The 13,681-nt window shown below is 38.2% G+C and overlaps 1 protein-coding gene across 1 annotated transcript in view; it reads left to right on the top strand.

Annotated features, from left to right (window-relative positions):
- Positions 1–13,681, top strand: part of Smap2 (small ArfGAP2) — a 49,021-nt gene that overhangs the window by 15,199 nt on the left and 20,141 nt on the right. The gene's annotated exons all lie outside the window — the stretch shown is intronic.

Below are 13,681 nucleotides of genomic sequence, written 5' to 3'. Positions count from 1 at the left end.
CCACTGAGCTGCATCCTCTGCCCTTTTCATTTTATTTTGAGACAGGGTCTTGTTAAGTTTTCCAGGCTGTTCTTAAACTTGTGATCTTACTGCCTCAACCTCCTGGGTAGCTGGGATTGCAGGTGTTCACCATTGTGTCCAGCAGTTTGAATAACTTTGAATTTGCTCCCACTGTTCCCAGTTTTCCTCATCTCTTTAAATTTTCTTCACTGGGTCAGGTACAGAATGGTGCTGAGTGGGGAAGAGCATGTTCTGTGGGCATCCTTGTTGGGATGGACTGGGATCCTAAAGCTAGATTCTGACACTTAAGAGTGCATCATTCAGACCCTGTTCTTGGGTCCTAGTAGGCTCTGTGTTCCATTCCAGCTGAGGGTTTGCTGGAGTAACTGCACATGAAGCCTTCAAGCCAAGCAATTGTTTGTACTGAGATAATCTCACTGTTTGGCTCCTAATGAAATAACCTTCTTCCTGCCCCCAATGAAAGCAGCTATTTTTTTGTTTCTGCCCTTCTCTTTTCAGAGAAGCCCTGTCTCAGCTATTATTCTTCTAGCTTATTCATAAATGCTTAAGCAGGGCCTTTGTGTAGGAGATTAGCTACAGCTAAAATATCATGGACTAACCGGGAGACAAGGAGCATCATAAACACCCTTTCCTCTGATTTTCTATGTAGGGTACTACAAAATGTCACCTTAGTTTGAATGGACTTTTTTTGTGTGTGTGGTATTGGGATTGAACCAAGGGCCCTCCATGTGCTAGGCAAGTGCTCTACCACTGACCTGCATCCCCCCCCCCCCCCCCCCCGTGACCAGAATACCTAACAAGAATAATTTAGAGGAGGAAAAGTTTATTTTGGTTCATGGTGTCAGCATTTCAGTCTGTGGTGGGCTGACTCCATTGCTCTGGGCCCAGGTGAGGCAGAATATCATGGCAGAAGGGCATGGTGGAGGAGCCCTGCTCTGTCCATAGTGGCCAGGAAGCAGAGAGAAAGCAATGGGAAGCAGCCATAGGGAAGATGAACCCTTCTAAGACATGCCCCCAGTGATAAACCTCCTTCATCCACCCACCTGCCTACAGTTACTACCCACTTAGTCCATTCAAACTAAGATGGATGATTTAGGTTACAGTTCTCATAATCATTTCACTTCTTAATATTCCTACATTAACATAGAAGTTTAGGGGAATACCTCATATCTAAACCATAACAAATACTTAAGTTACCTTTGTGTGGTTCTTCTATAATAAGTCATTTAAAACTTTATTCACATAAGAAAAATACTCTTATTAGGTTTTAAGAATATGCTGTACAAAAAAATTATATTGTATTAGGTAGTTTTGTTAAAGGAGACAATAAAAATAAAAATAAAAGCCAACAAAAGAACAACCTTAGAGCCAGGCTCGGTGGCATATGCCTGTAACCTTAGTGGCTCGGGAGGCTGAGGCAGGAAGATCACTAGTTCAGAGCTAGCCTCAATAAAAAGTGAGGTGTTGAGCAATTCAGTGAGACCTTATCTCTAAATAAAATACAAAATAGGGCTGGGGATGTGGCAGTGGTCAAGTGCCCCTGAGTTCAATCCTGGTAGCCACCCCCCACACACAACAACAAAAAAAAGAACAACCTTAGAAGAGTGTGTGCACCAGAAAAGGCCATGAAATACTGCTGGAGTTGGAATAGGAAGGAGAAAAGGCTTTATGGGGAAGATTTTCATGAAAAGCTCTCTTACCAGTAGCCCCTAAGACCTGTGAAGGATCTTAAGTTGATCAGGAAACTGTAAGAAGCTCTTCAAGCCTTTTAAAGGAAACATTTCAGTATCAAGTAGCTTCTTCAGATTGACTTCTGATAGTTTGGGTGGTTCCATTTTCTGATTCACCCTTTTCCTAGTTCCAAGTTGCCATTGTTCATGTGGTGCTCTAAAAGAGCAAATTTATCATCTCCAGCAGTTTCAGTGGTGGATTTTAAGCTGGCTTTCTCTTTTACTTACAACCCTGTTTACTCATATGTTCAAGTTGTCCAGCATTTTTACTCAGTTCCCACACTCTTTGCTTCCATATTGAGGCTTCTTGGGGAAGGCACTCCTAGACTTTCCTAGAGATGAATGTTTCAACCACACCGTCTGTTATCCTCAGAAGTTGTTCTTCACTCTTCTGAGGTGCTTCCAGGGAGTGCTAGGTGCCAGTCATAATGGAATGAAGGACTTTTGATGCATCTTCTAGGGACCTCAGCTGTGTTTAAAGGTGAGCCATCATTGTTTCACTCCATAAAAACCAAAGCTTGGTTCCTAATGGACTTAGCACTCCACTTATCTTTGGGGGGGGGCCTCATTTTTATTCTTTGTTGATTAAGACTGCAATGTGCTCAAGGGAAGAGGTGGGCCTCTTTGTTTTGTTTTACCATCAGAGGAATGGCTTCCATGGGAAGCAACAGGAGGCCTTCATTGGCTTGAATAATCAGTCAAATCTCACTGACTTCCCAAGAGTCTTCAACCAAAGCAGAAAATCTTATAGTTAGCTCTTTTGACCTTCTTAAAATATTTCTGCCCTTTACTGTAAAAACAATCATAGCATATACCAGAATCTCCCAGGGAAATGCCAAAACACTTGAGCTTTGTTTTAAAATTTCAGACAGCACCACCAAGAAGAGCCCTTCATAGCTGCTCCAGGACCAGCTGTAAGACACTGAAAAAGGATTTTGGGGGTGGGTGCGGGTAGTGAACCCAGGGCCTCATGCATAAAAGTTAAAGCATAATTGACAATGAAAACTATATATACCTATAGTGTACAACATGATTGTTTTGATATATGCGCGAGTTGATTTTTGTGGTGGCCAAGAGGCTTCCTGGTAGGAATCAAAGACTTACTACACCCAGGCGTCCCTTTATCTGTGTCCTGTCTCCAAATCAGAAAAATGCCTCAGATGTCTGGATGGGATTCATTCTCAGCTTTCTCTGTGTCAGGAACAAGACAACTGGCATCTGTGCGTATAATTTTAAGGGGAAGTGATGCCCGTTGTTGGTGTACAGAAGCGAGAAGAGGAGTGATAAGAATTGATCCTAGAAAGGCTCAGATCATGCAAGAATTTAAACCATACTTAAAAATTAGAGTTCATTTGATGGTGGGAATCCGATTACATGTCTTTGAATGGGGTGATGACATCATCAGAATATACCTTGGCAGCATGTTCTTTTCAGAACTGACAAAAAAATTTAAACTAGGACCCTATCCTTTCCTTCCTGAAGTCTTCAGGGGCTTACAGTTGAGTAGTAGTGGTACAGGTTGGTTGATTTACAGTTCTTTATTACCAGAAGCATCATGTGAGTATACATTAGTTATCATCCACTGCTAGGATAGACAGGAAGAGTCACAACCTAACCTATAATAAAACTCTACTTACTCATAACAAATGAGGGAAATAAGATTGAAGGTTATTGAGGGTTATGTACTTTGCTGAATTTTAAAGATGCAGTTACTATCTTCTAAAAGAGGTAGATTTTAGAGGTAATCTAATGTAAGTAAAGCAATTGACCCTCAGAGAAGTGAATTGACTTGCTTAAAGTCACACAGGTAATTAATGACATAGTTTAGCTGATCCATACATATCTTTAACCCTGGATAGCAGGGGCCAGGTAGATAACCTCAGATACATACAAAAATATTATTGAACCAGTTGAGAGCAGATATTGTGTTTCCTAGAGTTTAAAGGAAATGAATAGCAAATGTGTAGAGGAGCAGAGGGAGGCTGCTGCATCTGGCTGTAGACATGTGCTTTGTTTTGCCTCCTGTCCCTTGACGGTTTTATTGCTTTGGACTTTTATTCCTTTCTATATTTCTTTTGCAGTAGTATTTCATTTTGTGGCCCACCTGTTTCCAGGGTTGAGCAAAGTCATGGCAAGACCATTGTCTTTAAGCACTGCTAACAACCTGAGAAAAAAGAAGAATGTCTCCCTTCCTTTCTTCTGCTAGACCTCAGTCTGCCTTCCTGTTAATTTCCTAGTGATAGGCCTTGATGTCTTTTGAGAAAAGCCACTTTAACTATTAATTTAGGTTAAGATGTAGATTGATTATCACTTCATCAGTGAGTACTCAACACTTTTTTTTCTTTTTCTGGTTACCTGATAGGAAGATATGGTTGCCTTGCTTCATTTCCACAGATGTCATAGCAGTCTAATTGCAGCATATGTTCTTTCATTGATCTTCTGAATTAAGTTAGTTCAGTTAACTTATATTTTGGTTGGGTATATGAATGCTGCTCTCTTTTGTTAGAATTGCCAAACTCCATCTTTATCTTGCATATTTTGATATTTTATATAAATATGAGGGAAGTAAAAAACAGTGCCAGGAGATAGAAATGATAGGAATTCAAATTAATGGTACTCAGCAAAAGGGATGCCTCTTTAATAATCTCATCTGTAATGGTAGAACAACTGTCTTTTGAAATGGTTCCTAATTGACCTAGCACTCTATGAGCCTGGTGGTCAGCTGTAGAAGTATTTCCTCCTGCTTTCACTGAGTTTGGACCTAATGGCTTTTAAGATTTTTTCCCACCTCTCATTGATTGATCTCCTTCCTTTCTTTTTCCTCTCTCTCACAAAAGTTGTGAGTACTCTGCTACTGAGCTACATTCCTAACCTTCCCACCTCTGATCCTCTGATTTTAAATAACTTAGTTTAGTGTTATTACCTTTTTTCCTTAATCAGTATCAGAATTGTTTCATCAGTTTGCTTTGTTTTGAACTTCTGCTTTTTTTTTTTTTTCCAATGTAGAAATGTGGATAGTGTTTCTGTTTGACAAAGGGAAACTACATTATAGCCCAGATAGAAAGGACTTCTCTTGCAAGCATTTTGAGAGCAGAGGTTGATTGAGCAAGCCCTTATTTTGGTTCCTTAAAAAGTTTGTACTTATTGTTTATTGTTATTTTGGAATAGGGAACTGGATGAATTCGCTTTTATATAGATAGAAATGAGCTGGTAAACATAACTTCCTAGCAGGCCTAAACTTCTCCAAGATGGTACTGGTGTTTCTGGCATTCTTTGTAGTGAGTCAGAGAATGGAGGCATATAAGGAGTGGAATCAAGGTAACTGGCTTTGGATTCATTCACAAGTACTGCTTTTCTTTTCTTTTTTTAAACTTTGGCTCCCAGATTTTGTGCAGAGTTAATGAAAGGCTAAGTCAAGGAGAACATATCTCTATTTTAAAATCAGTTTGTTGATTTAGATTCTTCTTTATGTACATTTAAACCATTTTCAATGCCAATTCCAGGCTCATTAGCTGAATTGATTAACTGTTTTAGGTTTATTAGTGCCTGATATCTTCATAAATTAATTATCTCGTTTTGTACTTCAGAGCCATTGAATATTAATCAGGAAGGGCCCTAAAAATTACCTACAAAACACCAACTAGAACTTTAGTAGTGGAAAGAACCGGAAGAGTCATTGTTCCCTCAGTTTACTATGTGGAATCATTTTTCTACCAGCCTGGAGAGTTGATTACCCAACCTCTGCCCCTACTGGGATTTTACTATTTCTAGATATGGTGCATTTGTTTCCACACAACCTTAATTGTTAGAAAATTTTCCCCCAGAGTGTGATAAAATCAACTTCTATGCATTGGTGCTAGTTCTGCATTTGAAACCTCACCAAAGTAAACTCATCCCTCTTTTTTTGTGAATGATTTAGCCTTTGTGCTATTTGAAAACTACTTCTTCCTTTTTTTCTTTCTTTTTTTGATGATACTGGGGATGGAACCCAAAGCCTTGTGCATGCTAGACTAGAGCTTTATCATTGAACTTCATTCCCAGACTTGTTACTTTTTTTTTAAGTTGTAGATGGACACAGTACCTTCATTTTATTTATTTATTTTTATATGGTGCTGAGGATCAAACCCAGGGCCTTATACATGCTGGGCAAGCACTCTACCACTGAGCCACAACCTCAGCTCCTTACTTTTTACTTTGAGATAGTGTCTCTCTTAAGTTGTCTGGGCTGGCCTTGAATTTGTGATACCCCTGCCTCAGCCTTCTAAGTTGCTGGGATTTCAGGCGTGTACCACCATGACTAGCTTCCTTTTCATTTTTCCAAACAGAAAAAGATTATATACTTTGTTGCTTATCGTTGAGTTCATTTAGTAAATACTTAAGAGTGCAACATCTGTTTGCCAGTATTGTGCTAAATATTTGGGGTAAATGATGAGGGACATGGTTCTTACCTTCTAGAGCTTAATGCCTGTCTAGGGCAACAGAGACTTATAAATAACTAACTTTAATAAGATACTATTAGAAGAATAAAGCATATTGGTGACTATTAGCCATAGAGAAGGTCAAGATTTGTTCCGTGGGAAGAGCTCACAGAAGCAGTGTCATTGGACTGGGTTTTAAAGTTCCCAAAGTAAAGGATAGGGGAGAAAACCATTCCCGGTATAAAGAATGGCACAGGCAAAGAGGTATGAGTGTATGAGCACGTTTCAGAATGAAGACAAGCTCAGCATGTGCAAATCACAGGCTCTTTATGAGCTTTATGCATCATGTTCAGGAGTTTCAATCAGTAAGGAGCCATGGAGTATTGTATTGTTTTGTCTTTAAAATATCTATATCGGGCTGGGGATGTGGCTCAAGTGGTAACGTGCTCGCCTGGCACGCGCAGGGTGCTGGGTTCGATCCTCAGTATCACATAAAAATAAAATAAAGATGTTGTGTCCACCAAAAACTGAAAAATAAATATTTAAAAAATTCTCTCTCTCAAAAAATAAAATAAAATATCTGTATCATTATTTCTCATCACAAAGTTAATATAAGCCCAGTGCATACAATGTAGGACATATATAAACATAGAAAATAGATATTTCACAATCCCATTTCCCAGAGACAGTAGCATTTATCATTGTATATATATTTGTTTAGATGTTTTTCCTGTATGTATGTGTGAATGTGTGTGTGTGTGTGTGTGTGTATGTATATATATATTTATTTTCACATTTTAAACAAAAATGGAATTGCTTTATGTATACAGTTTTAATACTGAATTAAAAATTAATATATCATGGTGATATTTTTATATCATAATTCCTTTATGTAATCCATTGCTATTTCTGCATTTTTTTCCTAGTACTTGGGATTGAACCCAGGGTCCCACATATGCTAGGCAGGCACTGAAATTCATTCCAGCCTTTTAAAATTTTATTTTTATACAGGGTCTCACTAAGTTGCTCAGGCTGGCTTTGAGCTTGCCATCCTCTTGTCAGCCTCCCAAGTAGGTAGGATTATAGGTATGCAATTCCACATTCTGCTATTTCTGATTTTTATATATATATATATATATATATATATATATATACACACACACACACACACACACACACACACAATAATGTACATTTTGACATATTTCTTTGTATACCTGACCTGATGTTACATTGATGAATTTTTACAAGTGGTGGGAGACAATTTACTTACTGCTGAGCTCCAGGAATGTCAGTGAATGTTGTAAAACTGGCATCAGCTCTTGTGGCATTTGTCATTCAGTGGGAAAGAAATGCTAAATAGTCACACAAATAAATACAATAAAATGTGGTACAAGTTGGAAAGAAAATATAAAGGACCAATGAAAGTTCATAACTTTGAAAAAGTCCTTATCTTTTAGAGATATAGCCTGACATATATACGTTTGACATGGTATAATTTGGGGGATTTGCTTCAAAATAATCCAGTCTTTGGGGGTGAGGGAAGGTGGTGGGACCGTAGCTGAAATAAGCAAAGAGTTAATAATTGCTGAAGGTGGTGTTAACTATACTCTGCTCTTGTGTTTGAAAATTTCCATACTAAAATGTAAAAAGTATGGAAAAGGGATTATAATTTGCAAAGGGGAGGCCAAGGAAAGGCTCCTTTGAGGAAGAAACATTTCAGCCAAGACCCTCGTGATATTTGCCAGCCTACAAGTGCTGGATAGTGGTTGGGGAAAGAGCTTTGTAGGCATGGGAGCTGCGTGAACAAAGGTCAGAAGCCTAAGAGGGAGCATGCTGTGCCTAGAGGAAATGAAAGAGGGCTGGTGTCACAGGAATTGAGTCTGGAGCTTCCTGTAGACATGGGCTAGATGTATAGGACCTTGGAGACCATACTAAGGATTTTTTTTTTTTTTTAATACAACAGCAATAGAAAGAAACCTTCTATAGAAGGGTATAGTTGTTGTTATTGAGATGGGGTCTTGCTAAATTGCCCAGGATGACCTCAAACTTGTGATCTTCCTGCCTCGTCCTTCCAAGTATCATAGAAGTGTTTTAAGCAGCAGAGTGGCAAGGTGGCTTTTGATTCTTGAAAATCTCAAATTGGCTGTTTTGTGGAGAATGGTTTTTGTTTCAGCATTGGGGAGAAGAAAAGGTAAAAGTGGAAAGACATTAGATTATTGCACTGGTTTAAGGATTTGGGTGATTTTAGATCAGATATATAGTGATATAGATAGAAGAGATAATATCTTGTCAGATATTTTGGTCTTGATGTAGGAGTTGAAAGAGAGAGAGATTTCAAAGATGATGTTTAAATTTTTGACTGCTGCCCTTGATGGATGGGAGTATAATTGATGAACTTGGGGAATAATGGAGGAGAGCAGATTTTTTGGCTAGAGATTAAGAGCTCAGTTTGAAATATGCTAGTTAGAAAAGTTGCACCAATTTATATTTTACCTCTAGTGTGAGATTTATACTCAGAGGTCTTTGTACAGATTTGTGTTTTAGAGAGATTATTCTGGTAAGAATCTGGAAACCAATTAGGTGTTAATCTGAAAGCTCTCCACCCCCTACTGCATAAAGAAATCACATTTTTATTGTCTCTGCCTTTCTAGCCTTAATATTCAGCTGAGAGGGTACCTGGGCCCTAAGGACTCAATAAATCATACTAAGAGAATTAATGTTTATAGGTGAGAGATGACAGTCTAGATAGAAATTGATAGATTCTGGAAGTTTCCAGAATACATTCAGCATGTATGGTTGGAAGATGGAAGAGATTTTCTCTCTTCTCTCTTATCCTGCCTGTTTAAGAACTTTTCAGTAGCTCCACAATACTGCCAAGTCAAAATATGTGTAGCCTTCAATTTATTTTTGACCCCCCAAACACTTGTTTTTCTGAAACTCTATAGGTTGGAGGTCAGAAAGCTGAAATTATTATTCTGATAGCTTGAAGCTATCTGTAATTCTAGTTCTTCTTCTCTCTGCTGACTTCTCAAGCCTGGAACCCTTCTAGTCCTGGCAGATCTGGTGGGGTTAGGGAGTATTAGCAGCAAGGGAAATCTGTAGCAGGGCAGCAGTATTTACTCTCTGTATGTAGATGCTGTCCAGAAGTCGAGTATAAATACATATTACTTACATGCTTTCCATTTTACAAATGAAGACATGCTCTAGAAAGATTTCCAAATGCATGTAACAAGTCTCTGGGCTGGTACTTTCTACAGTTGATTTTATATTTTTTTCCCTAGTGCTGAGGATTGAACCCAGGGCTTTGAGTATGGAGCATGTTAGGCTAGTTTATTTTATTTATCTATCTTCTTTGCTTTCAAAATTATTTGGAATATTGCCTCTCAGAATCCCTTTTCATTTTCTTTTCTTTTTTTTTAATATTTTTAATAGTTGTTGATAGACCTTTATTTTATTTATTTATATGCGGTGCTGAGAATCGAACCCAGTGCTACCCACATGCCAGGCAAGTGCACTACTGCTCAGCCCCAGCCCCTCTCTTTTCATTTTCAATTTCAAAATACCTTTTGTATTTCTTTTTTTTTTAAAGCTTTATTTTACTTATTTATTTTTCTGTGGTGCTGAGGATCGAACCCAGGGCCTCTCACATGTTAGGCAAGCACTTTACCACTGAGCCACAACTCCATCCCACCTTTTGTATTTTCTCCTTGGTTGTCATAACTAATATGTAGTGAACAATTGGTTTCTTTCTGCAAGAATCCCAGATGTAAGTAGGCTGGCCTAGCAGCAGCAATGCCATATACCATGGAATCTTGGCACCTTCCACTAAGGCTGGCAGCTCTGGGCCTTCTTTGTGTGTGTAGTGGGGGAATGTGTGGGCACAAGGGCAGGGGATGTGTAGCCAAGAAAGGGAATGGATAGGGGTTTAGGTAGTGCATTTACAAATTATTTTGAGGTAAAGGAAACTGCTTCGAATTTCATGTTTTCTAGAAGACTGAAATTATGTCCATTCCACTATAGTAGCCATTTTATTATGTATGTATCATGTAAATCATGGTCTATACTTTTACTGTGCACAGCAAAATATGTTTAAAAGTAAAGAAGATATTGGCTTAATTAGGTAAATTTCTTTTTTTTTTTTTCTTTTTTTTAGTTTTCGGCGGACGCAATATCTTTCTTTATATGTGGTGCTGAGGATCGAACCCGGGCCACATGCATGCCAGGCGAGCGCGCTACCGCTTGAGCCACATCCCCAGCCCTAAATTTCTTCTTTCTGACATACAATCAATTTTGGTTTTGACATTCTAAGACCAGAACTCATCCCCATCTGTAGTGTTGCCTAGAGTGTTGGTGTAGATGTATGAATGATTTAGCTGGCCTTTATCAATGAAGTTGAATGAAAAGTAGATTCTGGAAACCTCATTCTATACCATGTTCTTATGCATAGCTTTCATTCATTATTGTTGCTCTATGTTCCAGGTCCTGCCAGGTGGATGTTATTGTACATATTTTACAGATGAGGAAATGCAGGCTTAGGAAGTTTAAGTATATCTCTGAAGATCACTTGGTTTATCACTGTAATTACTGATGAAGCTGCATTCAAACCTAAGTCTTCTCGCTACACAGATTTTTTTTTTTTCCTTTTGGTACCAAGGATTGAACCCTGGGGTGCTTTACTGCTGAGCCACACACCTGGTTCTTTTTATTTTTTATTTTGAGAAAGGGTCTTGCTAAGTTGCCCAAGCTGGCCTCAAGCTTGTGATCCTCCTCCCTCAACCTCCTAAGTAGCTGGGGCCCAACTCATATTATACTTTTTTTAAAAAATGTTTTTTGTTGTAGATGGACACAATACCTTTATTTTATTTTTATGTGGTGCTGAGGATCGAACCCAGTGCCTTCCACATGTGAGGCAAACACTCTACTACTGAGCTACAACCCCAGCCCCTCATATTATACTTTTAATCATATACCATTTCTCCACTTTTTTAGCCATATAAGTTACTTTCTCTCTCCCTCTCTCTCGCTTTCTTCAGTGTTGTCAATTAAACTCAGCACATAAGTAATTTTTGTCTCATATTTTTTCTCTTCTCCAATTTCAGAATCTATTATGGGTCACGCAGTTATTGACTAATAAATGTAGTGACTAGCAACTAGAAGAGAATGGGTATCTGGGACAGAATGGGTCACTGTTTCACTGGGAAAATGTTGTAGGAGGGATGTCAGGTGATGGCTCTGTGGGGGGCAGGGAGGTGGATAGGGCAGAGTAGGCTCTTATCTGGGTTCTCATGAAAGGACAGTTGCTGGGTTATTTCTGTGTTGAGGCCTTGTCAGGGACTCCAGAGCATCACTTCCCTGTCTTGCATACCTCAGGGGCAAGAAGGCTGTAAATACTCTGGAGGATCTAGGGAAATTCCTCATTGTGACAGTGGCTTAGGTTAGTGGGGATTGCCTTCTCCAGACTTAGGGCCAGGAAGCAAACAGCATGACATTCCATAGCTAACTTCTGTTGGCCCTTTTTGCTTTTTTTTTTTTTTTTTTTTTTGCTGGTGGTGCAAGGTTTGAGCTACACCCCCAAGTCTTCCACAGCTAACTTTTAATTTTTTATTTGTTCTTTTAGTTATACATGACAGTAGAATATATTTCAAGATATTTTACATGCATGGAGTATAACTTCCCATTCCTGTACATGATGTGGATTTACTTTATATTGGTTGTGTATTCATATATGAACACAGGAAAGTTATGTCTGATTTGTTCTACTGTCTTTCCTTCCTATTCCCATCCTCCCTCCCTTCCCTTCACTCCCTTTGTCTAATCCAATGAACATCTATTCCCCACCACCTCCTTATTGTGTATTAGCATCCACATATCAGAGAGAACATTCAGCTTTTGTTTTTGGAGGATTGGCTTATTTCACTTAGCATGATAGTCTCCAGTTCCATTCATTTACCAGCAAATGCCATAATCTTATTCTTCTTTGTTACCACAGCTAACTTTAAATGAATATTTTTGACTTTTAACTTTGTTAGCAAACTAGTACCTTTTAACTATCTTATCATGAGTTTTAGAGTTTTAGACTATAGAATCTAGAGAGAAGGAAAAATGTTAAAAAAAACATGAAATATTAACTTTTGGTCCCATTTTAAATCTTACATAACTAAGATCTAATTTGAGTTCTGAAAACTATTACCAAAAATAGATACATAGAGTCCCAGCAAGCCTCATTTTTCATTTGTAAAACACCCACCACCTGAAAACAAGTATGTGAGTCTTCATGTTAGTTAGTTATATGGAAAACTGACTGCGAATCCATCTAGGGATCTGAACGAATCCGTTCTAAAAAGAGCGATCTTTTTAGAAGATACATCTTACCCTATCAAGATAATAGCAATGAGAAAGTATTGGATAAAATTTCAGGCAGAGAACACCACCTGGTGGTGATAAGAAGGATTTAAGCCTTCATGTATTTATACCAGTAGTTGTAATAAATGAGTGCTGTTTGTCAAAACAATTCTATCCTTATTTATAATAATCATGGATTCAAATTTGTATGAATAGTTTTCGACACAGGACTCTAGCATTACTTCATTAAAATTGCTGTCAATCATACAAGCTAACATGTCAAATAATTGTGTACTATAGAACTGCAATCTTGTTCCAAACAGGTCCTATTTATCAGTGAAGAAAATCAATTAGTGCCTTTCCATCTCTTTATTGCAACCTCTAATTTTAACATCATCCTTATTTTCTCTGGAAAAATAGAGAAGAAAATATTTAGATTTTTCAGTATGTCTTTGACAGGTGTCATGTAAAAGTAAGTCACTTTTTTCCCCCTGTATAAAAATTATGAAGAGAAGTTTGAGATTTTCCAGAGTGATTATTAGGGTGAGCAAAGTTGAGAGGGGATGGGAGATTCTGTAAGTTTATTAAAATTCATTTCTGAGGTTTCTCCTTTGTTCCAATAAACATCTAAATAATTGCATTATTTGAGAATTTTGAATCTAGATAATCCTGTAGTTGGGTGAAGTGGGGACATCAACCCAAGAATCTTATTAAGGATCCTATTAAGTTAATGTGGATGCATATTTTATAGGTCTGCAGGGGATGAGAGGATAAACAGAGTTTTCAATTTCAGGTTGAGCCTTGGGCTGGCATGCCATATCTGTATCTTTTTTCCTAGTTGGAAAACTGATTCCAGGCCCAGCACCTTGCAGAGTCTCTTGGGGGAAGACTGTTCATGTAAAGTGCCAGGCTAAATAGAATGTGTCATACTTTGCCCTGCTCTCCTGGGATTTTTCTTTATGTAAGTGGCAGCATATTATAATTTCGTATTTCAACACTCATCAGTGTTGAAAACTGTTCCATGCATAAATGCCCATATGTCCATAATTTAATTTATATTAAATGTCCAGAATTGGCAAATTCATCTAAACAGAAAGTAGATCTTTGGTTGTCAGGAACTGGGAAGTAAGGGTTGGGAGTAGTGGGAGTGCCTGCTAATGAGTTTGG

The sequence above is a fragment of the Callospermophilus lateralis genome, chromosome 7, assembly GCF_048772815.1.
Source record: "Callospermophilus lateralis isolate mCalLat2 chromosome 7, mCalLat2.hap1, whole genome shotgun sequence".
Lineage (NCBI taxonomy): Eukaryota > Metazoa > Chordata > Mammalia > Rodentia > Sciuridae > Callospermophilus > Callospermophilus lateralis.
Note: the sequence above shows the minus strand (reverse complement) of the source record. Positions and strands in the feature narration are given on the sequence as shown.